Here is a 27,166-nt window from a genome sequence, read left to right on the forward strand (position 1 = left end):
ATCTGTTCTATCAATTCTATTATATAAATGCATGAATATACCAATGAAAATATAATGAATACACACACCACTGATAACTACTCGCGTCATGATGACTACATGGTAATTACTATTCAATAATGCACAGGTATTTCTCCTTTTACACGGTATATAGGAACTTGTAGGCATAGTGTCACCAAATATCACATAAAAGAAAAAAAAAAAAACAAGAGTCACCTGTATGTACAATTATAATTCATTACAAACACAAACTTAATAAATTATTAGAGAAATAGTACAAACGGTGGCAGCGTTTCTTCTGGTTGAAATGAACACAGGACCTTCTCTCGGGACGCGCCTCTATATAGCCAATCATTCACGCCATCAGGGTTTGAAAAGCGTCAATCCGCAGGGCCTGCATCCACTCCAGCCGTTGCAAAGGCCTGTCTCGCCGCCTGCCCACGCCACACTGCCACTCACTTAGCGTTCCCCTTCTGTTGTAGGTTCCATCTATAGGATCGCAAGCAAGTACATATAGACCAGCGGAAGCACACGTACACCTAAATAACTAAACGATGCTTCATGTGATCCCTCTTTTTATCGACAGGAGACTAATCACAGATTAAGTATCGCGAACAAAAAAACGAAACCATTTCGCACAAGGTAAGACGTAAGTGGATTAGAAAACTGAAAAAAAGAGAGGGAGTAAATATAATGAGGATAATAATATAATGATGATGAACAGGAAGAACGAGAACAAGAAAAGTAAAACAAGGAAAGAAAAGCAAGAAAAGAAAGAAGAGAACGAACAAACAAAACAAGAGAGGAAAATCATGAAAGAAGAAACCACAAGACAGGGTTTGCGGTGGGTCGATGAAGCTGGCAGGCAGTAGCACACAAAAACAGGGAGGGTCAATAATAGGGAAAGCCGAAGCTAACCTGAAAATTTTCTACCCAGATGCCCGAGAGGGAAGCAGGAGAAGCTACACTACTAAATGCAATCCTCTTCTATTTCTCGTCTTATTCCATTCCCTGGCATTACATTTTTATTTGACAGATGAGGAAGAAAGGATGATGAACTGAGATAGATATGAGGGATGAGATAAGAATGGAAAGATGAGGAGGAATAGAGGAAGAGCTACGCAACTAAATTACAATGCACCTCTATTTCTCGGATTATTCTATTTACTGGAGAGGATGATGGATTGAAAATAGTTTTGAGGGATGAGGAACGAAGGGAAAAAATTAAAGATGCATGATCTACACTCTTTAGTTTCAGTCTATATGTTTTTCTGTTTATTCAATTCACTGGTATCTTCCCTTACTTGACAGATAAAAGAGGAGGTGATGATGGTCTTGGATTGATGTGAGAGACAGGGAAAGAAAGGGAAGATGAGGAGGAATGGAGGAAGATTTTAATAACTATTTGAAATAAAAAATATCTGTTAATCTTATACTATTCGTCAAGGAGATTGGCAAAAGGCAGAAAATTAAGAGAAAAATGCTCATTCAATTTCTTGCTCTTTAAAAAGCTTAAGAAAGAGGGAAACTGTGTTATGTTTTGCTCGTTGTTGTGTTATCAAAGTATATTATTATCAATCTGTCTCAAACATTTCTTCCCTCATTCTTTTTCTTCCTTCATTCATTCTCCTCAGCCTTCCACGCCTGCTCCGTAGATGGTCAAGGGAAATTTATGTATTATGTTAACGCAAGATACATTTTCTAGCGTGTTTGTGCCTCCACCGCCTTCCCAGAAAACGGTAATCCACCGAAACCACGAGGAAACTCACATGACGATTCGAATTATATTTATCGTATCCTCTTCAATTTTTTTTTCTTTCCTATACATTCATACATATCCTGTTTTCATTTTTTTTTTTCTTTCCATTCTTTCCGTCACTTCCAAAGCTGAAATTTCGCAAAACAATATGAAACGCAATGTATTTTTATATATTTTGATGTGTTTCATTTAGTCGTCTATTCCTTAATCCATTCGTTTTTCCATTTTTTTTCCTACCAATCGTTGCGTTACCCCTCCAACTATATTCTGTTACATTTCTCCTTTTTTCCCATCTCCATTTTCATTTTATTTTTAATTCCCTCCCATTTTCATTTTTTTTTCTTCCCTTCCTCTCTATCTTCTCTCCTTTTCTTTCCCCCTTTTCAGTTAAATTTCTCCTCTTTCCATCTGTCTTATTACTTCCTTTTATACAATCTTTTACTCTTCTCCTTAACCGTCTCTCCTATCTCTCAAACATTCACTTTCTCTTTCTCTCTCTCGCATCTCCCTGCTCACATTTCCGATTCTGTTATTTCTCTCTCTCTCTCTCTCTCTCTCCTCTCTCTCTCTCTCTCTCTCTCTCTCTCTCTCTCTCTCTCTCTCTCTCTCTCTCTCTCTTCTATCTGCTCATTTATTCTATCTTCTCCCTTCTTGATGTTTGTTTTTTTGACTCTGTCACTTCCTCCTTTCTCTTTAATTTCCTTCCTTCCTTCCCTCACTGCTCTATCCATTATTTTTTTTTCTTTTTTGCATCTGCTTATTTATTTTTCTCTCCCATTTTCTGATCTTTATTTTCTGACTGTCTGTCACTTCCTCTTTTCTCTCTCCCGTCTCTGTGCTCCCCTCTCCCTTTCCCTACCTCCATCCCTCCCCCAACAGGTGCTCCCCGTCACGCCCCAGGCCCGCCATCCGTCTCCCTCCATCCAACAGACGCGGGAATGACCGCTAATCTTATTTACATATTTACACCTTCAACAACCGAGCTCCCCATCACCGCCTCCCACTGCTGTCAACATACACCACTACTACTACTCTCTCTCTCTCTCTCTCTCTCTCTCTCTCTCTCTCTCTCTCTCTCTCTCTCTTACTCCAGTATTTCAGTTTTTAAGATTTGTTTTATTGTTTCTCTATCTGCATCTCTTCCTTTACTGATATTTTTTTTTCCTCGGCATGATTTTCTTTTTTATCTTTCCTCTACTTCATTTCATCTCTATTGCTCTACTTTCCTTTTTTCATCATCTTCCTTCACTAGCATTTCCATTTCTTTATTTTCCTTCCCTTACTCCCCCGTCTGTTCCTCCTCCACCTCTTCCTTATACTACCTACTACGTCTCGACACAAGAACCTCGCTTGAGAAGAACAACAAAAATAATAACAAAAAAATAGTACCCACTAGAACCCAGGACAAAAATCACCTTCGGAACGCCCGCCCTCGATGCTCCCAAAGTGATCAGGCAGCAACACGCACGATCGCAGCGAGGCCTCCACCGTCATGCGATCTGCCATGTCGCCCGCTGCTACTACTAAATTAGTCTGCCTTTTATGCTCCCCGAGGCGACTTGCGGTCCCTCGAGGCTGACATGTTGTCTCATTATTAACCGCGTTCCCATTAAGGGTTCCAAACACGTTCCCCGTAACCTGTATTCACCTTTGCCGGACCTTTTATTCACCGTAAAGAAAGTAGAGAGCCACTTACTGCGCTACGTTAACAAGATAATTTGTTTGAGGATACTCGATTCTTACTTGCTCATGTCTGGCGAGGTGGCGCCGCGCAAGGCAGGGCGGGGATGCTTCTGGTTGCTCTTACCCCACCTGAAAAGGAAGAAAATGAGTGAGCGTCTTACAGGCTTATTTTTATATGTAGCTGCAGTCGCCATATTGATCGGAGTCCCAAGTCTGTGGTTGTCTAAGAAAGGAAGAGAAGAATGGCAGTGGATTGGTTTGGCAAAATGTTGCTTGAAGTAAATTTGCGATACATGTCGAGTCTCGTGCTATTAATGTATAAATATGTAGTATCCGCAAATGGAATGCGGTTCTGCTTGCAATGGGAGAGGAAGAGTATATTGTTTTCTTGAGATACTCGCAGCGAAGCAAAAATCATAGCTGTTCTCAAAGATTATCTATTTTCATATTCAAATAATCTTTTCAAACGAACAAATACTCCCAGACCTTCTTGACAAATTCACAACTCTAATTTCCTTCAGCTACGCATTACATTAAGACACTTGAGAGCCAGGAGGAACAAGGAATTCTTACAAACTAAAAAAAAAAAAAAACTTGCCTTTTCCTCTCACTACAAGTTTAATAGCAGCACTTCATTCCTTGCTCTGGTGTTATCTGGCTGCTACATAGTAATAATTCACTCTATTTCTCCTACTCTCTACTACTAATCTACCAGTAAATCTTTCCACTCTCCCCTTCCTGTCTCGTCACCTTGCCCTACATAGCCTTTGTTCCCCTCATCTTTTATTCTTGTTGCTAACCAGTAAATGGAAATGAGGAAAGAAATAAAGGGAGGGGTGGGAAAGAAGAGAGGCCTGGAAATGCACAGGAGAGAAATATGAAGAGGCAGGGAGAGCAAGAGAGTTAAAGGAAGATGAGCACAAAAAGAGAAAACGGGAGGAAGATAAATGAGAGAGAAGAGCAATGAAGCAAGGGAAGAATGAGAGAACAGAGAAGACGGAAAAAGAGGGAAAAACTGAGAACTTAAGAGGCTCTATGTGCTCTATAATTTTATAGAGCACAGGGAGATAAAGTAGAAGAGAATAAAGGAGAACATAGAGAGAACAGGCAGGGAGAAATGGGGAAAGCAGGAAGTAGATGAGGAAGTAGGAAAGACAGAAAAAAACAAGAAGAAAAGTAGAAAGAATGAGAGAGAGAGAGAGAGAGAGAGAGAGAGAGAGAGAGAGAGAGAGAGAGAGAGAGAGAGAGAGAGAGAGAGAGAGAGCAGACGGTGGTGAGGGTGGAGCAGTGTTCATGTCAAACTTCTGACGACTGAAGACAAACACGAGCAACGCAGGGCAGCCTCACCTCACCTCCAGGAAAGCCATTCGCCGCCTCAGCCTCCCCTGGCCAAGCAAACATACACGACCCCAGAGCCACCTGCACACGACCCCTACCTCCATCCCTCCCGCCCTCTAGCAGCTTTCCCATCGCCTCTGCCGCCGCCACCATTACCAACGTTTGGCTTTCATCGCAAACATTAGTATGAGCTTCCGCTGCTTTCATCTACTCAGCACAGCAACACGTGAGGGCTCAGGACGCCGTGTATCTGATTTCACGCCTTTATGGGTATTATTCTTGCTCTTTACTGCTTACTCGTATTCCTCCTTCCTCCTCCTTTATCACCTCCTCCACCCACTCCTCCACTCCCTCCGCCAGTTTACGCCTGACCTACTTTATGGGGGGAAAGTAAAAGGAGGGGGAACACACACACACACATACACACACACACACACACACACACACACACACACACACACACACACACACACACACACACACACACGTCTCCTCCCATCCGTCCACTCCTCATTACGGCCTCAATGTTCACACACTTTCCGCGGCCTTTGCAGGGGAGAGAGCGAGCCGCCCCACGTTGCTCCACACGCCTCCCTCCCTCCTTCCCGCCTCGCCGCTAGTGCAGTGACGTAACGCTGCCCACACGGAGATGCACACGGCTGCCTCCCTCACGTCAGAGTCTGGGTTAAGTCAACACTGCACGGAGAGGGAAGAGCGAGAGGGAAGAGGAAAGGGACGTGGGAGGGAAGAGAGATAGAAGATGGGAAGATGGTAGAGGTTGTTGGAGAGACACAGATAAATGGGAGGAAGATGATAAAAATAAAGAGAAATGTACTAGAACGGCAGAAAGGAGCATGGAATAGGATGGAGACAGCAAGAATGGAGAGAGAGAAGGTAAAAAAATAAAGTGAGGGAGGAACGGGTGACAGCGGAAGGTGGGTGAATGAAGACTATGCCCGGGCGTGGTCAAGGATGGAGGATGGAAGACACTGGAAGGCAAAGCTTTTTTTATCTGTTTTTTTTTATGGGCTGGGGGGACACATGTCTTGGCTTGTGGATCGACCCTCAGCTGCCTGACGAAAAAAGCTCAGTGACAAAAGTATAAGTGGAAACAAAGACGTAAAGAAAAAAAAAATTAAGTTGATCAGAAAGGAAAACACGCCTCTTCATCCTCCTATACATTGCTGGTTATAGAGCAAAAAACGGAGATAAAAAGGAGAAGCGAAGAGAATGATGACTTGTTGTGAGACTCCTCCATCCCTCCCTCCTTGCCTCTATTTCCTTCTTTCCTTCCATACCAAACGTATCTGGGCCCATCTTAATAGAGTTATTGAAGAAAGAAAGGAGTCTCTGGACCACCGTAAAACAAATGAAGAAGTTATTTTCCTTCAAAGACGTTTCATTATTCAATAACAAAACTTCTCCAAAATTAATTTAAGAATAGAAGGACAAAACATTCGATAACGTCAGTTTCCTCTTAGCGTGAGCTGTTCGGCATAGCAGGCAAGGCACACAGAGGCACTCACCTCAGAGCGCTGACCCGAGGCATTACACAGCCGCCACTACCGCCGCCACCACCTCTCTAGTTTCACTCCAGTGCTCACAAATGCAACGGAAAGTACTCGAAACACCCTATAAATATGGATCCGCATCTACGTTAAATGAACAACAGCAGCGCCAGGGTACAGAGCGGCAACACCTGCAATCTGCCGCCGTCACGCGAGCTGCGGTTCAGACAGCGGCTCACGGCGGCCCAACATCTCTGGTGACTGTGGAAATGTTAACACCGCGGCGCCGACGATACTGTGATGGCCGATAACCGCCGCCTTATGCCGTGGTCTGGAGCGAGGCCAAAGTGTATTAGAGATTCCTGCTTCCATTTGTGTGTTCCAGACGCCCTCTCCACCTCCCTTTACCGCCCAGCCTCCCCTTTACCTCTCCTTCACTACCGCCACTCTCACCCACGTACTCTTCTCCTCCTCTACCTCTTCCTCTCTCTCTCTCTCCTCCTCCTCCTCCTCCTCCTCCTCCTCCTCTTCTTCTTCTCTCTTCCTCCTCGTCAGTATCGATGGATCTAGTCAATAGTATAAATATTGCACGAGGCTGCACGGAGGGTCTGGTATACACGCTGAAGATTTGTTTTTCATGTTTGATAAATGGAAACGAAGGTGGGCTTACAGGCTCGCTCCTGACTGGGTAACGTACTCGTGTGTGTGTGTGTGTGTGTGTGTGTGTGTGTGTGTGTGTGTGTGTGTGTGTGTGTGTGTGTGTGTGTGTGTGTGTGTGTGTGTGTTTTACTTTCACGCCTCAAGTCCTACGTACGTATATACATGCATGTGTGCGTGCCGGGTGTGCCTCGCTCATCACCCTCACACTTGTCGGCAACATAAAGGATTCATCGCCGCGGACCCTCCACCGCTATTTATTGACTTCCAATCAGATGCTTAAGAATACGAGAAACCAGCGCCCTTCAGTTTCCGGCAGGAGATGGAGCAGTGAGATTCTACTTACTGCAGGAAACAGAGATAGAGAAAAAGTCATTTGGAGAGAACTGCTACCAAATGAAAGTTTTCAGCGCTCTCTAATGCACCACAGTCATGCACGGCGAGCGATTCGTGTGCATGCATGCGTGAGTTTGCTTCCACGCACGCACGCACGCTCGCTACTGTTAAGTGAAAGCAGTAACGGGAATGATACGTCAAAGGTGTTGAAAATACGTGTATCAGCTGATAAAAAAAAAAAAAAAAGGCAGAAAAGGTGTGCTTTCCTTTTTTTTTTTTCTACTTTTTGTCTCAGAGTTGCATGATATTAAATCCCGTTAGTGCCAAAAATATTGATACACTGTCAACTTTACAATCGAGCGTTGCAGTGTTTGCTGCCGTGCCAACCCTCGCAAATTCGTTCACCTGAAGCTGACAGCACCACTAATAACTACCTGCGCTTCACGCTCGAACACTCACTTTGTAACAATTGTTCACGTGCACTGTAATTCCAGCAATGAAAATACATAAAGATAGGTGACTTTGAACAAAGAAAAAAGCACAAACTGTTATGGCATTTTTTTTTCTCACTCCAATCATTAATCTTTTAAGAATTTTACTCTGTGTGTATATGTGAAAAGTTTTCCCGTTGGGCTGCGGCGCGTTAAATATTGAGATGTGAGTGTTGGCAGCGTTCCTGAGGGTGCACTAAACATTTCCTGACTCGCACAATCTGTCCACACGCTAAGTGGCTCAAGTGGGGCGGGAATTGCTGCATTCTCCCTTCCTGATTAAAATGCACTCTCGCACAGGCACACACGCACACGCACACCCACCCACCCACCCACACACACACACACACACACACACACACACACACACTTACACACATGCGAGCACGTAAGTTCACACAATCTATCACACGCCCACATAAACACCCACCCACCTACCCATCTACACACACGCACACACGCATTTACACACATGAATACCTACCAGCAACTAATATACTCAATAAACCCCACAGAAAACACTAATTCCAAAGTAAAAAAAAAAAAAAAATACGAGAAACAAAAATGAAACTCCCATTCTAAGGAAAGGGCGCTTTGAAAATATGAATAAAGCTGTCGGACGAATAAGGAGTGGGAGTTTATTTCAAAATTATGTAAAGGGCGGGACGGTGTGTTACAGGCTAGGCGTCCTCCAGGCTGGCGGCGAGAGCGGAGACGGAGATGGATTGGGGAAGGGCGTCGGGGAGGATGGTGGAGAGGAGGCGAAAGAGGAGGAGGAGGAGGAGGAGGAGGAGGATTACGGTAATACAACGAGGAGAGGGGAATAAAGGAAAGAAAAATAGGAAAAAAAAAAAAAGGTGGTCGGAAAGGGAGAAGATCATGGAGAAGGAAGGTTATGGGGAGAGGAATTAATGGGATAAGAAGGAATGGAGTGAGAATATAATGGGGAGGGGAGCTGACGACAGTAAATAAGACCACGGGAGGGGCAGGAATTCGGATATAAGTAAATGGGGACAAAGTAATAGAAGAGGATATGAAGAGAGTGAAAAAAAAGAGAAGGAAACAAGGAGACAAGAACAGAAGGAAACGATAAGGGAAGGTAAGATGAAAAAAAATAAAAATAAACTACGGAAAAGACAAGGGAAGGATAAGATGTGTGAGGAGAAAAAGGTTAAAAATGTTACGTAAGAGGAAGAGATGGGAGAGAAAAGGATAAATGGTGCTGAGAGGAATTTACAGCTAAAGATTTATATCTAAAAGGACGAAAATTATTTCATCATATATAGTTCACTATAAATTTTACCTTTATTGTAGTTAAGACAATCGTGACCTCTCTCTCTCTCTCTCTCTCTCTCTCTCTCTCTCTCTCTCTCTCTCTCTCTCTCTCTCTCTCTCTCTCTCTCTCTCTCTCTCTCTCTCTCTCTCTCTCTCTCTCTCTGTGTGTGTGTGTGTGTGTGTGTGTGTGTGTGTGTGTGTGTGTGTGTGTGTGTGTGTGTGTGTGTGTGTGTGTGTGTGTGTGTGTGTGTGTGTGTGTGTGTGTGTGTGTGTGTGTGTGTGTGTGTGTGTGTGTGTGTGTGTGTGTGTGTGTGTGTGTGTGTGTGTGTGTGTGTGTGTGTGTGGTTTAAAGCTAACACAGCCAAGGACAGGCAGGTGTGGGCAGGCCGTCCCTTCCCCACCTGCAGGTCACGATGGTCTGTTGTATTTCCAGTGGTCGAGGTTCTCTTACAGGTCCATTAGTCTGTCCGCCTCACTGAAGCAAAAGTGCCCCCGATCATCACTCGAAGCCTCTATTTACATACACACAACTTCAACATTTTTATTCCTTCGTAAACTGAGGTAAAATAAATTAGTTAGGATTTGTGATTACATCTGAAACATTACGTAATCTTCCTTTCTTATATTCATATCACTAAGTATTTTTTTTGTTCACAATTGTTATAAAAGGAAGGTATAGAGTTTGTAGACACCGTGACCACATTCTCTTCTTTTTCAGGCTTCTAATAATCTTTCTTTCCGTAATGTAGCGAAAATTATTGTAGTTTTCTTTTTCTCATTGTGTTAGTCAAAGTCAATAATATAAAAAAAAAAATCACACTAGCACACAATATCACATCCTCTCTACCAACAGTCACAGCACTCTGTGTAAAGTGACACTCTCAATTTAGAGAAGTTCTGCAATAGTCCACATTACATTCATTCCCTGAAGCGTGTTTTACACATATATATATATATATATATATATATATATATATATATATATATATATATATATATATATATATATATATATATATATATATATATATATATATATATATATATATATATATATATATATATATATATATATATATATATACGTAGATACATATACTGTATATACCTCGTATAGGGTACAGCATACCACTTCGCACTACAAACAGATGGAAGCCGTGTTAAGCAGCAGAAGACGTAATTAATACTAATGCTGAAACTTGAAGTTACCTTTAAAGATTTATGTCAACACTAAAATACTCCAGTGAAAGCGAAAATTCAACACTGGTTCTAAAGTGAAGGGTGATGCCACGAGTGAAGCTGAAGGCAAGGCTAAGGTTTAAAATTACGAAGCCAAAGCTATAAGGCAAGAGTCCAGGTGGTCTGTGACCATGTTTGCTTTGCGTGAGTTGTCGATATTTGGCTGAGTTTTGGGTTCGTCAAGGGGGGGGGGAAGAGAGAGAGAAAGAGAGAGAGAGAGAGAGAGAGAGAGAGAGAGAGAGAGAGAGAGAGAGAGAGAGAGAGAGAGAGAGAGAGAGAGAGAGAGAGAGAGAGAGAGAGAGAGAGAGAGAGAGAGAGTAGCTTCACATGTAGTAGGTAAAATAAACATGGATACTAATTCTAATAAACAATCTCTACCACATTCCATTACACACGCAACATAAAGAAACACCAACACAAAACAATACATCTCCATCGCAGTCATTCCCACACTCACTACTATAAAATCTCAAGTCACTGGCCGTCATGACAAGGTACAGCCATGATGACCACACACACACACACACACACACACACACACACACACACACACACACACACACACACACACACACACACACACACACACACACTCACACACACACACACACCAGACTCCCTCACGCCACACGCACCAGACTCCCTCACGCCTCACACCTCACAAGCAACACACCGAACACACCTGAAAGACGCAACACACAACACTGTTAGTAGGTGGTGGTTAAGATTTTTTTTTGTCATTGAATTGAAGGTGAAAACGAGAGAATTCCACTCGCCTTCCTGTTGAGGATCTTGGTGACTGAGTGGCTACAGAGGAAGGGTAGGTATTAGGTTAGTAGGTAGGCCGCCCCTCAAGGTTACCCACACCCACACACACACACACACACACGTTTACTCAGGGTAGCAGCATTGGTGGTGGTGGTGATGGTGGCCTTGGAAGATGCATATTGGTGTTGGTGAAGACTAACTCTTTTGCTAATGGATGAGGTCTGGTGGCGGTGGTGGTGGTGGTGGTGACGGTGGTGGTATTTTTATTGTTGTTATTATTATTATTATTATTATTATTATTATTATTATTATTATTACTTTATTAGTAGTAGTAGTAGTAGTAGTAGTAGTAGTAGTAGTAGTAGTAATAGTAGTAGTAGTAGTAGTAGTAGTAGTAGTAGTTGCAGTAGTAGTAGTGACGGATGTGGTAGTGGTTGTATTGGCAATGATAGTGCATATATATTTGCGACACCAAAATAATAACATACCACCACAAACTCACAGAAAATCACCACCACCGCCACCACCACCACCACAATCACAATCATCTCTAGCAATACAACATTTATCTTACAAAACAATGAATAAAACAACATCTCGTGTGTGTGTTAGTGTGTCTTTGTGTGTGTGTGTGTGTGTGTGTGTGTGTGTGTGTGTGTGTGTGTGTGTGTGTGTGTGTGTGTGTGTGTGTGTGTGTGTGTGTGTGTGTGTTAGCAGCTTCCACCATATACGATATATACACAGAGAAACGGAAAGACAGACAAGCAGACAGACAGACAGCCATGGCGACAAAACCCCTCACGGCGATAGCGGGCTGCATTTTAGCCTTTTTACCGTAATTTCTCACAATTTATCTTTCCCCTTCATCTTCACTGCTTTCCTGGTCCGCGTCCCCGTCCAAGCCCCGCCTTGCTCTGCTCCCCTTCATTCCCACAGCACAGAAAAAAAATCCTTTACATAAGTAAGGCATAAAAACGTAGCGAGACCCTTAGCGTGACATGTAGAGAGAGGGGACGAAGGGAGGAGGCAGGAATGGGAGGAAAGTGGAGAGGGTTACAAGAGGGGTGAGAGAGTGAAGGGAGGGGGGGGTGGAAAAAGAAGCGGAATGAAGGGAGAGGCAATGGAGTGGGCGAGAGATAACGCAGTGGAAGGAGAGAGAAAGTGGTAGGAGAGAGAGAGGTTAATGTAGGGAAAGAGATAAATATGGAGCAAATGGCGCCATGGGATGACAGTGCTAAGAGAGGAGCGAGAGGGAGGAAAGAATGTCACCCACCACAAAAACAAATTAATACTTGAGAAAACTCCTGCACTCCGTTTCGTGCAACATAAAGGTGTGTGTGTGTGTGTGTGTGTGTGTGTGTGTGTGTGTGTGTGTGTGTGTGTGTGTGTGTGTGTGTGTGTGTGTGTGTGTGTGTGTGATAATTTCACCACAATGACAATGTGTGTGTGCAGCCATGCATTTATATTGACAATCATATTCACAGTCAATCGCTTATCGTTATCATCATCATCATTACCACTACCACTAATACCATCATCATCATCTGTAAAAAGAGGAAGAGGTGGAGGAGGAAGAAGACAACGACGACGACGAGGATGAGGATGAAGAGAGGAAGGAGGAGGAAGGTGTGGTGGAGAGCGGTTGGCAGTATATAGCGGAGACAACCTTCCCACACTATCATCAACACACCCGCGGGAAATTCTAGCAGTCACACCCGTAATGATGCCTTGAAGCTCCTGGCAGTGAGGGGAGGAGGAACGGCAAAGAAGGCGACAAGAAGTGTAACAACGAAAACCAAGGAAGTGACTCAAGCATAAGGAGAGGTTAAGGGAGCTGAGTAAAGAGGAAACCATTAGGAAAAGTGAAGTCTTAAAAAAGAAAGCGTTAACTATCAGCATAATATTCTTATTATAATGCTTGGTTGTAAAATGGAATGGAAGTTTTAGTAATGAAACAAGTGTACATTTTCACCTGGTTTTTTTTTTCTTATGACTGGAGCACCGTTATCACCAACAGTACTAAAATCATGTTATTTTTTTTTACCAGTACTAAAAACTGTGCCTGCAATAATTCTAAACACTATGTTAACATTTATTACAAGCTTTTTAACAAGTTTTTCAAAAGTCCTATCAACCGCCTTTTTTGTTCATACGTTATCTTTTTTTATTATTATTATTTCGCCTAAGGGAGGGCGGGTGTGAGAAGCATAAATTAAAAATCCTCAACTAGGACGCAACGATTGAGAGCAAAAAAAACCTTCCCGTTATCTGCTTGACCTACGGTTACGTTCCCTTCCTTCCTCTTTTCCCTCATTCTCGTCTGCATCATCGTCATTTCTCCTCGGTACCGCTGTTATATTCTTTATCAGTATTTTTAGAAACTCTCCCCCTTTTTCTCCTCCTCCTCCTCCTCCTCCTCCTCCTCCTCCTCCTCCTCCTCCTCCCGTCCAATCAGCCGTGACTGGCGCCAAGGTGCATGAAATTCATAATCGTCACCAGCACTTCCGTGGCTCCTCAAGAAGCCGCGCCTCCCGCCCCGCCGCCTCACGGGCGGCCGCACGCGCACACAGTACATCTACAAGCATGCACACACACACACACACACACACACACACACACACACACACACACACACACACACACACACACACACACACACACACACACACAAAACACTTACATGCATACATACATACGTGGAATGATAGATACATACATGATTACATAAGCTAGAGGAAATATAAATATCAAAATAGAAGTTAAGACTGGAGTGACCAACATTAGTGATAAAAAAAAAATATATATATATAAAAGTGGTGATGCTACTACTAATAAGTGGCAATAACAACTAGGTAGATAAATAAATAACAATAATATTAAGAAAAAAAAACTGAAAAAAATCTTACAAATAAATAGATAGGTAAATAAATAAATAACAACAATAAGAAACAACAGCAAAAACCACCACCACTAAAAACAACACACAAAACAATGATAGCTTGTGACGCACCAAAAAATAAAAAGGTCCTTCAGATTGTAAATAAAAAAAAAATAAATAAAATAAATAAAATAATATTGAGTTCAACTTTTAGATCCAATTGTTTATTCTTTGTGTGACTCAGATACAATTCACCAGCCTCGACCTTGGTGAGAAAGAGGGAATACAGAAAGAAAAGAATAAAGGAGGAAATGGAGGCAAAAGAGAAAACTTGAATTGAAGAAGGGACAAAGGAGGACAGCAAGAGCGAATGGAGGAGAATAGAAACTTGGGAGGGATGGAGAGGAAGGATGTAAGGAAGGCTGCAGGAAACGAAAACAAACAGGAAGAAACAACGGAGGATAGGAAGAGAGATGGGAGAGGGGAAGGATGTAGTGGAGAGAGGAAATACAGGAAAAAGGTAAAAGCATGTACAAAGACACTAAATAATGAAAATAGTAAATAAGGAAAACAATATGATAATAGCAGTAGAGATAGAGCGAAAACAAAAGGAGGTAATGTATAGAGAAAACTCAATAAAAGAAAAGATAGGAATGGAAAACTTAAAACATTACTTAAAGCATACAACGCAAGGAAGGGCAAAATACATAAACAAATACAAAATCTTCACAAACTCAGCATCAAACAATCAATTTTTGTTTTTCCAAGTTATTCCATTGCACTCCTTGCCTGTCTAACTGTCTGCCTGCCAATGTGTCCATTTTCTCTGTAAGGGCATGTATTTTTACCTGTCGCTCTGTCCGTGTACCTTAAATGCACCTTTATCTATCGTTTTCCTGTGTATATATCCTCTACCGGTTTATCAGTCTATCAATATGTTTAATCAAACACCTGTGTAATTTTTGTGTCAATTATCTTTTCAATTTACTTAACTACTTCTTTATTCTTTATCATATTTCTTTACCCGCCTATGATCTTCCCTACCTGCCTGTTTGTCTGCCTTAAAAAAAAAAAAAAAAGACATCTACCTGTCTTGTTCACAGTATGATCTAACTGGTTTTCACAACGTTTATTAATTTCTATTGGTCCGTCTACTTCTTTATTCCTCATTACATTTCTTCACCTGTCAATCATCTTCCCTGTCCGTTTACCTGCCTTGAGAAAGAAAACACACTTACCTGACCGTCGTGTTCCCTAACTGGTTTCCACTACGTCTATCAATCTACCTGCTTCCAAACTTGCCTACCTGCCTCACTGTTCGTATGCGTGCCCGTCACCAACGTCCTCTCCCAGCCTCGCCCAGCCTCGCTTCCCCACCACCATCTTGGGACGGGCAAGGTAGGCGGGTGGCTATTAAAAGCAAGATCCATGTGCCATCCCCCGAGAAAGTCTCATGCAACAACCAAATTATGATGAGATTGCGTGCGCCGTGCCCTTCCCTCACAGGTGGGGGCGCCCGCCGCAGGGGACAGGAGAGTGGAAGGGAAGGAGACACGAGTGGAGGGGTTGGGAAGGAGGGAGAAAGGGTGAGTGGTGAGGGTGGTGAGGGTGGGAATGGGACCGGACATTGTTTACAGGTGAGTGATCTTGTGTGTAACTTGTAAACAGTAAGGATGGATATTAATTCTCTCTCTCTCTCTCTCTCTCTCTCTCTCTCTCTCTCTCTCTCTCTCTCTCTCTCTCTCTCTCTCTCTCTCTCTCTCTCTCTCATGGCTTCAGTATTCAGTAATTTTTCGTTAATAAAGTCTTGGTTATTAACGTTAAAATGGTGATGCTAGTAGTAGTAGTAGTAGTAGTAGTAGTAGTAGTAGTAACAATAATAACATAAGTAAACCGTTATCTATCATCATTATTTTCCTACAAAAACGTAAAATCCTCAGTCGTGATAACACCAGATAAGAAAAAAATAAATAAGTAAAATAAAATACCTTTATCAAAACCCAACAACTAATGACAGCAAAGCACCAATAAACAGTGACATCCGGCAGGCTGATACGGCAAACGTGAACTAATAGAACCCGCCAGGAACTAACAGAGCAATGTCATTCTGTTCGAGGCTCCGACACTCAATCAATGGAGCACTTCATTTGCGATAAGATGACCATAATAATTCACAAGAAACAACTATCAAGTCATCCACACACACACACACACACACACACACACACACACACATATATACACACACGAGAGGCTAACACTCCCTCAGACACGCAAGCACGCACGTAATATAGAAGAAGGAAGGAGAGAGAAAGGTTAAAGAGAGGAAGTGCGTGGTGTTTGGAGAAATGGAGAATGATTAGGGGAATTTGTGCATAACCTCCAGACTAGTGTGGTAGGAGAGAGAGAGAGAGAGAGAGAGAGAGAGAGAGAGAGAGAGAGAGAGAGAGAGAGAGAGAGAGAGAGAGAGAGAGAGAGAGAGAGAGAGAGAGAGAAGAAAAAGCAGGAGGACGAGGAGGAGGAGGAGGAGAAAAATGAAGAGGAAGAGAAGAAAGAGGAAGAGGAGAAAGAGGAAGAGGAGAAGAAGAGGAGAATGAGGAAGAGGAGGAGGAGGAGGAACTAGACGAAGCAAGTGACGAAGATTAGAAGATTAAGAAAATTAAGAAAAGTAGGAAGAAAAGAAGAAAGACAGATAAATAAGAGGAAAGTACTTAAGAAATGAGAAGAGAACGACAACGACGAAGAAGCAGGAACAGAAACAGAAACAGAAGAAAAAAGAAGAATGATAACAAGAAGAAGCAGAAGAAACAGCAGCAGCAGCATCAGAAGAAGGAGCAGAAGCAGGAGGAGGAGGAGGAGGACGAGGAAGAGGTGAGACTCATATATTTTGCATCAGCGGCGCCGCAAGAGGTCGCCTTTTGCTCCTCTCCTCCGTCTCCTTACTGCGATTTCCTGATCAAAAATACTCTCCAATCAAACTTAGGAGGCCGCGGGGAGCAATCGCAGGGGGAAGTCTCTCGCTCTCCCTCCCAGAATCTAGTAGTATCCCCTCTTACTTCATTTCGTCCTCTTCTTTTCCTTTTCTTCCATTTTTCCTGTATTCCTTCTTTCCTCGTCTTGCTAATTCTGCTTTATTTCTTTCTCTTTAATCTTACTCTCTTATTCCCACTCTTCCTCCATTCCATTTCTTCTATTCCTTTTCTTCTCTACTCTTTATTCTCCCTCGCCTTGTTAATTTTACTTTTTTTCTCTCTCCGTCTTACTCTCTTCTTCCTTCACCCCCTCTTCCTCCATTTCATTCCTTCTAGTATTCCTTTCTTTTTATTCTTCATTCTTTCTTGCTTTGTTAGTTCTTTTTCATTCTCCTTAATTCTAGTCTCTTCTTCCTGCTTCCTTCTGACAATCCATCATTTTCCTCAATTGCCTTGTCATGCATAAGTACACTGATTTTCGTTCTTTTTCCTCTTCCTCCTCCTCTTCCTTCCTCCTCCTTGCTCGTAATCTATCTAACCACTCGTAAAAGTACTTCATTTTCTTTCTTTCTTCCTTTTCTTTTTTCTTTTCTTTCTGGACCATCAACCTTATCTCTTAAATTTACGTAATCCTCAAGATTCTCATATTCCATTTACTTCTCTTACCCTTAATTCAATCCCATTTTCTCCTTTCCTAACCCTACACATTCTCTCTTTCTTCCTCTTCATCAGTGAAATGTTCGGTATTTCCTTGCTTGTCTTCCTGCACCTCATCCGAATAGTTCCTCCTATTTATTTCCCATCTCGCCCTCCTCCTCCTCCTCCTCGTTTCCTTTGGCAAAAGCATATAGTTACAATGAAATGTCAGTGAATAATTTTTCTCTTCTTTTTCCTCGTCTTCCTCTTGCTCCTCTTCATCTTTCGTCTATTCTTTCACATTATCTGTATTACTTAATTTTTCCTCCTTCTCTTCCTCCTCCTCCGCCTTCTCCTTTATAACTCCATTCTTCCTTCTTCTCTTCTTGCTTTTAATGCCTTTCTGACAAGATAAACAAGAATATGCACACAAATACAGACACGTCTCTGCATTATCGTATGTATACTGAAGGTTTACATGTATCCACCCGGAGCTGATCAGGTTTGTGTGTGTGTGTGTGTGTGTGTGTGTGTGTGTGTGTGTGTGTGTGTGTGTGTGTGTGTGTGTGTGTGTGTGTGTGTGTGTGTGTGTGTGTGTGTGTGTGTGTGTGTGTGTCTACGAGTAACCTTCAGTTTCCAGCTAGTTTCGGCACCGTTCTTGGTATCGTATATAAATATGTAACATAAAATCAAGAGAATATTAGTTTTTACCGCTCCTTATATTAATAAAAAGATGTTATTAGTAGTCGGGTTTCTTGTAATGAAATGCCAAGGATAACAGTGCGTGCGAATGTAAATATTGTCATCAGCAAACAATGGGTGCCTGCGTTTTTCATTTTCCCTCCCTCCTTCTCTCTCCCTCTCCCTCTCTCTCCCCCTCGTGACAGGTTTTGTGTGTTTAAAAATTCTGGAGTCGGAGCTAAACAAACACGTGGGGAGATGAATTCAGTACGTTCTAGATGCCCTTCACTTCTTATTGCTACTATTTCCTCTTATCATCATCATCGTTCTCTTCCATTTCCTGTTTTATGTACAGTTCTTCTAATTCCTCCTTTGCTAAACGCATCCTTCTACTCTCTGTTGTCCCCTCCTCCTCCTCCTCTTCCTCCTATTCCTCCTTCACTTCGTCCTCGTCCTCCTCCTCCTCGCCTCGATTAAATAACCAGTTCGTTCGTAAATTGTCTGAGAACTTCCCAAGGCACCGTGACCACAGTTTTCTATGATATTCCGACCTTCATGTGTTCACCCAATTTATCTTTTTGCTGCCTATCTGCCTGTCTCCTTCGCCGTGTGTCTTGTGTGTATCTGTTACTTTTTTTGGGGGTCTTTTTTCCTTGTTCCTCGACCTGATTCTCTATTTTAGTTCGTATAGTGTGTGTGTGTGTGTGTGTGTGTGTGTGTGTGTGTGTGTGTGTGTGTGTGTGTGTGTGTGTGTGTGTGTGCGCGCACACACACACACACACACACACACACACACACACACACACACACGATTTCAAGGCCACCGAGTTAACCTCCACACAACTTGTGCTACGTTTTTTCCACCCTCCTTTTCTTTTTACTACCACGGAAAACAATCCTTTGTAGAATTAAGCAATAAATAAAGAAAATAAAAAAACAAGGACTGATTCAAATTTCGTACGTGGCAAAGAAAGATAAGCTCCTCTTTCGGAAAGTGAAAAGAAAAAAAAATACCACGTTTTTAATTATCCAAATGGAAAAGTGTTGTGAAGGTACAGATGACTTAGTTCAGCATTCCAATTAACGAAATGTGCTATACGTGTTACAGGGAAAGTAGGCGGCGAGTAGGAGGAGGAGGAGGAGGAGGAGGAGGAGGAGGAGGAGGAGGACAAGAATGACGAGAATAAAATAATGATGGTGATAATGAGAAAATAATGATGATGATGATGTTAATATTTACGATAATGATAAGGGCGGAGACGGCAAGGAAGACCACAAGGAAAATAATGCAACGAAGGATGAAGGAAGGAGGGGAGGAGCGGAAGTGACAGACCATTTCTCAGGGTCTCGTGGCTGTTAACACCAGCTGAGGGAGGAGCCACCGCCCCTCGCCACCTGTCGTCGCACCTTCTCCCTCCCTCCCTCCGCCGGACACGAAGCATCAGACTCAGCACCACACCACACACACTCCAAACTTTTTCTCAATGTTCTTATAGTTTTACGTTCTTGTTATTGCCAATTAGTGCACGGAATGGTTATTGTAACGCTCACGGCCCAGGCGGAGATAAATCGATACTTTCCGGGGTTCTTCTCGCTGGTCTTGCTGTCTGAATTGACTCATGTAACCCTCAGAAGACAGGTGTTATTCTGATGGAGGTATTTCTATCTCGGCTGTAGTAATTATCGATGGAAAAAAATTCTCTCTCTCTCTCTCTCTCTCTCTCTCTCTCTCTCTCTCTCTCTCTCTCTCTCTCTCTCTCTCTCTCTCTCTCTCTCTCTCTCTCTCTCTCTCTATTATTTCACAAACGGATCCTAAACATGACAGCCCCAACAAGTTCACTTTCAAACCTACACCCAGCCATGCACAGTCACTGAACACCAACAGCCATCATGCACACTGGTGAATGGCCTCACACAAACGCGTGCATGATCCTGTGTGTGTGTGTGTGTGTGTGTGTGTGTGTGTGTGTGTGTGTGTGTGTGTAAAAACAACGATGAGTTCAATGTACACCTCTCTCCAGATTAAAGCGTGGCACACATCCGTCATTTCCAATTTTTCCAACAACGACACAAACAAGTTGCAGTTTCCAGGCGAGCGTCACGTCAACACGAATCTCTCTGCTCTTACGTAACACTGATGATGAGGATGGTGGTAGTGGAAGCGGTGGTGGCGGTGGTGGTGGCTGCGGTGAAGGTGCTGTGTCATGTTCTCACAGCTCTCGGCTAGACACCTGCTTCGTGAACCGCCAGTGTTTTAGGTACGCTGGGTTCACGGTGTGCTGGAAGGGAGAAGGAGGGGAGCAGGGAAGGTAATGGAAGGAGAGGGGAGGAGAGGGGAGGGAAAGGGGTGGTTTGGAAAGGTTCATGGTCCTATAATTGAGAGTCACACCCGCGACACACGCCCTGCGATCCTGGTGTGCGTGAAGCGGCAATTAGTTCACTCACGCGCGGGAGGACCTGCTCGACGAGGCGGACGAAAGGCGCGGTCAAAAATACCGATTTCTCCTCCAAGTGGACGATATAACAATGCCCCTACTGCTGCTGCTTGTGTGTGTGTGTGTGTGTGTGTGTGTGTGTGTGTGTGTGTGTGTTTCTGTTTGCACGTGGAGTTTACACAATTTGCAGGCAGAGTGTTGCAAATTCAATTCTTGCTACCAGTTCTTGATGCTACTCCTGTCACTTGTACCATCTCTACTCTCTACTACTACTGCTGCTGCTGCTGCTGCTGCTGCTGCTGCTGCTGCTGCTGCTGCTGCTGCTGCTACTACTACTACTACTACTATACTACTACTACTACTACTACTACTACTACTACTACTACTACTACTACTACTACTACCACTACTACTATTACTAATACTACTACCACAGTATTACTACTACCACTACTACAACTATAACACCAACAACAACATCTACTACTACTACTACTACTACTACTATCACCACCACTATAACTTTAATTAATAACAATTCATGATAATAATAATAACAATAATAATAATAATAATAATAAAAATAATAATAATAATAATGATAATAATAATGACAACAACAACAACATCAGCAACACTAACAGTAACGCGGCCAGACTCAGTGAACCATACATCCTGACACAGGTAAATCATTCCTCACAAACAAAAGACCAATAATTCTTTACCCACGACGTGCCGAAGGACGAACCTTGCATGACGAGGGGAAAAGGAGAGGAGGAGGAAGAGGAGGAGTACATAACATCCTCCCATGCACCTTCCCTTCCCTTCCCACAGTCCCCTCTCTCAACCCCAACTCCCCTACATCCCTCCCACGCCCCATCCATCCCTCCACCGTCACTCAGGGTTCCGGTGAAGCATTCCAGCCGTCACTCCAGCCTAAGGGTTGGGTTACTGCCCTTACATGTCCAAGGCCACCCTGCACACCGCCACGCCGCCACTGCACCGAAAAAAAAAAAAAAAGAAAAATCGTAGACGAGGAAAAAAGTTAGTCTTGCTTAATTGCCGGAGAACTATAAAGGAAGATAGCATAACATGGCATCCACAAGTGATTACCCGGGTGTTCTGTTTAGTATTTAGCGTCTCAAGTCTCGACTCGTTTGCCTGTCTGCCGCTGACTAATGCGTGCCGGTATGCTAAGCTATACGTGTGTCTGTCTGTCTGTCTGTCTGTCTGTGTCTGTCTGTCTCTCTCTCTCTCTCTCTTAGCTTCGATTTAGAACCCCACGTCCCTTGCAATTAAGAGATTTCCACGTGTTTAAGTGAAAGAAGAAAAAAAAGTTTAGTATGGAAAAGACTTGCAATCACCACAGCGTTTTATCTTCCTTAATTACTACATCCTTTCGTCCTTTTTATCACGGAAGCAGCTGCAGAGGATGGACACACACACACACACACACACACACACACACACACACACACACACACACACACACACACACACACACACACACACACAAACACACACACGTTCCTATGTATGCGTGCATGTTCGTCTGGCTGGTCTGTGCACGTACCCAAACCCCAATTTAAACTTTTTTTCTCCCCCCAAACATTTTACATTTAGAGCGATCTTCTTTTGTGCAGATGAAGGCCTTTGAGGGAGACTTATTTTTCCTTCCCCTGACGAGCGTGTAAAGTGTTGCTCGGCTGCACGACACCTTTGAGGAGCAGCCCTTCCTGCCACCAGCCCAAACACCTTCCCGAGACATTTTTACCCTTATTAGAATATCAAGGAACCTCAACTTGCCTTTTGATGGGGGGGGAAGGGAGGAAACTTTTACTCGGGCCAACACCTCGCATCCTTTGGGGAGAGAGAGAGAGAGAGAGAGAGAGAGAGAGAGAGAGAGAGAGAGAGAGAGAGAGAGAGAGAGAGAGAGAGAGAGAGAGAGAGAGAGAGAGAGAGAGAGAGAGAGAGAGAGAGAGAGAGAGAGAGAGAGAGAGAGAGAGAGAGAGAGAGAGAGAGAGAGAGAGAGAGAGAGAGAGAGAGAGAGAGAGAGAGAGAGAGAGAGAGAGAGAGAGAGAGACTACAAATACATGTTGCTAACCAAATACTAGTGAAAAATTCTGCCACACCCAAACACACACACACACACACACACACACACACACACACACACACACACACACACATACACACACACACACACACACACACACACACACACACACACACACACACACACACACACACACACACACACAAGTAAAATTTCGACAGTAACTTGTGAACAGAAAATTAAGGTTAATTATTCAAGGTTACGAGTGGTGGCCAACACACCCAGCATTACGCGGCACCAAACAACCGCCTGACATTTCCAGATCACACGGCAGCACGCGACTGGATCCCTCGCGCCACTGCCGTGTCTTGCAGCAGGTACACATACACGGACACATTACTGCCTGTCCCTGATGAGTGAGTCCCTCCGTCAACAGAACTGACGTCTTGTAAGGAACAGAAACGTTATCTATCCTTGAAGGGGAACAACCAGGTAAAGCATGTGTCACCTTGCGTGTGCGTGGGAACACGATAAAAACGTTTCTCAACCTTGAGCGTCCGGGAGGTGACTCTGGCCTTGGACGTCATGGGGACACCACCTGCACTGCCGCAGCCACCGCCTAACCACCACCACCAGCTTCGGAGCCGCCGGCATGGAGAGAACCTCGAGAAAGGGACACTTTGACGAATAGCATCCTTCAACGGGGAAAATTGCCACGTCCAACCAACACAGAACCAAGTGTAGTTGTTGACTCGACTGCAAATGATCATAATGATGATTTATTTGCGTCTCTATGTCCTGCGTGACAAGACTAGTGGTCGTTACGGCAGATATCTGGTAAGGAGAGAGCCTATAGACATTATCTCCCGCCTTTCTTTCCATCAAGACATTCACCATTATCGCCACTTTCCCCTCCTCTTCCCTCCATACACTCTCCTTATCATTGCCGCCGTGTCCTCCGAGGTCTCCCGCAAAATGAATGTGGTTTTTCCATCCCGCCTCCTCCTCCTCCGCCTCTCCTCCCCTACACCCCGCCAGCCCTCATCCTCAAAACTCGTAAAACACGCCCCACCGACGGCCGACAGCTGGTTGGAGACTGCGGTAACAACGGGATGTAATCTGGTGTGAATTATTGCGCGGTAATGGATGTAAGCATGGCTGTGCACCAGTAATGACGGGGGGTAACTCGGCGCTCGGTTCGTTTTTTCAAGGGCAGCGCAGCACTAACCCCTGCCTCGCCTGCACCTGCCTCGCCAAGATACTCGTCTGACATTACACGGTTCTCAAGATTTTTTTCCTCCTTAAGCAATCTAATACAACCCGGATGCTTTCATTACTTGGCCTTAAAAGTGACACTTCTCTTACAATGACCGGCTGCTCTGGTTGCCACTGCTCGCTTTCTTCACTTCCTTGGCGGTTACTTCGCACTGACGGACGCCTTGCACGGTGTAATGTTTGGGTCGCGATCTGCACCGTCAAGGGTGTCTTGTCAGGTGGGAGCAAGGAAGAAAAACAGGTCAGCTATATGCTACATGATTCACGTACAGTAAGGTAGTGAATGTCGGAGAGCAGAACACGTGGTTGTGACGCTGAATATAGAAGGTCAAGCTCAGAAGATATAAAGCAGCAATTCTCATCGGACAACCAGAAAGCAAGGAGTGAAATGCGTAATGGAGCCTCTAAAGGATGACGCCCGACGGTCTCACTTCCACCACTGGCAGAACACAGTTTAATGATCCCCAAATGATTCAATCTGACCAAGCTGCCACAGGGGAGTGCATGATACACTACAATGGTAAATAAAGATTTTTCTTGTTTTTACTCTGTCTGAAAGCAGAATCGAAAAATGATTGGCCGCTAAATTGTCTTTTCTTCGCCCACCTCCACCGAACAGAAAAAGTTTCAGAAATCGGTCCAATCTAGTTCTGGTTATGTTCTCATATTCCTTTCGTGAGACAGTTTAGGGAATCCGAAGGGAAGGAAACAGAAACAGACAATTGTGAAAGAGACGAAAGAATGACGACACAGCTAACCTCCACACATAAACGACCACTTAATTAACACACCTCTCACAACACTCTAAAAAAAGTCATCTTCCCACACCAAAAAACTCTATATTGGAAGACGAACATACCGGATATACCCGTAAATGCATAAAGGAAGATAAGAAACTTAACAAAAATATGGTTCGGTGGAGACAAAAGATCGCGTGATAATGAAACAATAATCGGAGTCAGGAGGGAAGGTCGGTCACGCTCGCCATGAGGGGCAGGGAGGGATGATGCTCAGGAATGTGAGGAAAGAACACTGACTCACCCGGACCCAAGACACCGGCCAATGAACAGGTGGATGGGGGGGAGAAGAGAGAGAGAGAGAGAGAGAGAGAGAGAGAGAGAGAGAGAGAGAGAGAGAGAGAGAGAGAGAGAGAGAGAGAGAGAGAGAGAGAGAGAGAGAGAGAGAGAGAGAGAGAGAGAGAGAATGGAATGAGGATGATAATGGTGGCGAGAATGATAATGAAAAAGTGATATAAAATTAGAGAAAGGAAAACGAGAAACCATCGATAAATACACACATAAAAAAACACACATGAGAGAAACGAAGCACTAACTAAAAACAAATACATGCATAAAAAGTAAACAGATAAAAACACGGAAAAGAATGTAGCACGAGGAAACAAACGATCAGAAAACAATGAATCACTAAAAACACGGAAAAGAATGTAGCACAAGGAAACAAACGATCAGAAAACAATGAATCACTTTATACATCACAGGCAGGAGTTAATGTTGCTATGGAGGCGGCGGCAACAACTGCGCCCGTAGTAATTTGTCCAGCGAGGGAAATGATGCCACTTAAAACATTCTTTCACCATAAAAATACTCTACGTAGTGAGTGTGTGTGTGTGTGTGTGTGTGACAGGCGCTGCGAGGTTTAACTGTTTAACTCTCGGAGCACACTCATCTGGCGTCCCTGTCACCCAAACACATAGGGACTTTTTCATGTTCGTGGTCCCATCGTCTGCGGTAATGATGAGTGCTTACAGCTTGGTTCCGCGTCCCCCGAGGCTGCTTCCTCCGCGCCGAGAATAATGCGATGACCTCGTATTTTTTCCCGTCCCTTCCTCCTCCTCCTTCTCCGTCCCTCTTTTCCAGTTTTCCTGTTGTTACTCCTCAAATTGCAAACATGTCCATGGCTTCACCTTGAGACACGCACAGCCAAGTCTTAAATTACATTTCTTACACAGCTTGGGATACATGCATGTTCACATATGTATATAGAAAAAAATATGTACTCTTTTGTGTGTGTGTGTGTGTGTGTGTGTGTGTGTGTGTGTGTGTGTGTGTGTGTGTGTGTGTGTGTGTGTGTGTGTGTGTGTGTGTGTTTAGCAATAACTCATTGGGATAGTGAAGTGACAGGTGAAAATAACTACTTTAAAAGCACTCAGTCTATCTTACTCTAGAAAATAACATTACTCCTAACACACACACACACAAACACACACACACACACACACACAGGCAACACCACACAACCTTCATGTGTATCAATAACACATCGTCAGGTGGGTTGTCATCACACAGGTAATGTCTCCTAAACACCATCCTGTCACACGCCGCCCACCAACACTCATGACGGATTTATGACCTCATCCCATCACCCTGCCAGCCCACAGTCCCCCTCTGCTCCCCCTGCCTCTCCCACTACTGCCTTTCTTCCTCCATTTCCTGATTGTTCTCCATCTCCATTTTTTAATACGCTCTGCAATGATCTCATACTCGTAGTTATTACTGCTAAATCTGACACTCACTAGTATGCAGGACATTCTCTCTCTCTCTCTCTCTCTCTCTCTCTCTCTCTCTCTCTCTCTCTCTCTCTCTCTCTCTCTCTCTCTCTCTCTCTCTCTCTCTCTCTCTCTCTCTCTCTCTCTCTCGAGGGTGAGACATATGCGTCATAGCGTGAGAGAGAGGCCGTCACGGGGCACAAGATGAGGGAAGAAGCGCATTTTTCACACAATTAAGTTATCCCTGTTCTCTTCTCTTGGTTATTGGTCGATATGTTCCAATTCAGGCATAAACAGAGCACGGTTTGTTCCTGTGACAGCGACGGAGCACCTCTGTATGGTTGACTGAAGAGGGAAGAGAAGGAAGAGGAGGAGTAGAAGGATGAAAGGGGACGTAAAGGAAAAATAGCGTGGCGATAGCAGGGAAGAGTGAATTGACTTGCATGAATGTGGATTAATAACTATTCATCATTCACGATATTTTCCTCTCGTTTGATTAATTCTGTGTAAAAGTCGAGGGGTAAAAGTGGCTGCATGTAATTCCTATATTTTCCACGTTAATAATGATCATGGTACAAGTGCGCCATTTAGTGAAAGGCTCGAGGTTCATTCTCATCCGTGGTCTGAATCACTGATTGAGTGAAATATCAGTGTGCTCTACAATCTGCTTCTC

The 27,166-nt window shown here is 43.7% G+C and overlaps 1 long non-coding RNA gene across 1 annotated transcript in view; it reads right to left on the minus strand.

Moving 5' to 3' along the window:
* Nucleotides 1–215: 215 nt before the first annotated feature.
* LOC135101108 (uncharacterized) overlaps nt 216–27,166 on the minus strand; it is a 78,242-nt gene continuing 51,291 nt past the window's right edge. Inside the window, exons 2-3 of the long non-coding RNA XR_010269029.1 lie at nt 3,503–3,571; nt 216–489 (exon numbers count right to left, since the gene is read on the minus strand). This is a non-coding gene — a long non-coding RNA (uncharacterized LOC135101108). The remainder of the gene's footprint in view (nt 490–3,502; nt 3,572–27,166) is intronic.

Source organism: Scylla paramamosain, chromosome 6 (assembly GCF_035594125.1).
Source record: "Scylla paramamosain isolate STU-SP2022 chromosome 6, ASM3559412v1, whole genome shotgun sequence".
Taxonomy (NCBI): domain Eukaryota; kingdom Metazoa; phylum Arthropoda; class Malacostraca; order Decapoda; family Portunidae; genus Scylla; species Scylla paramamosain.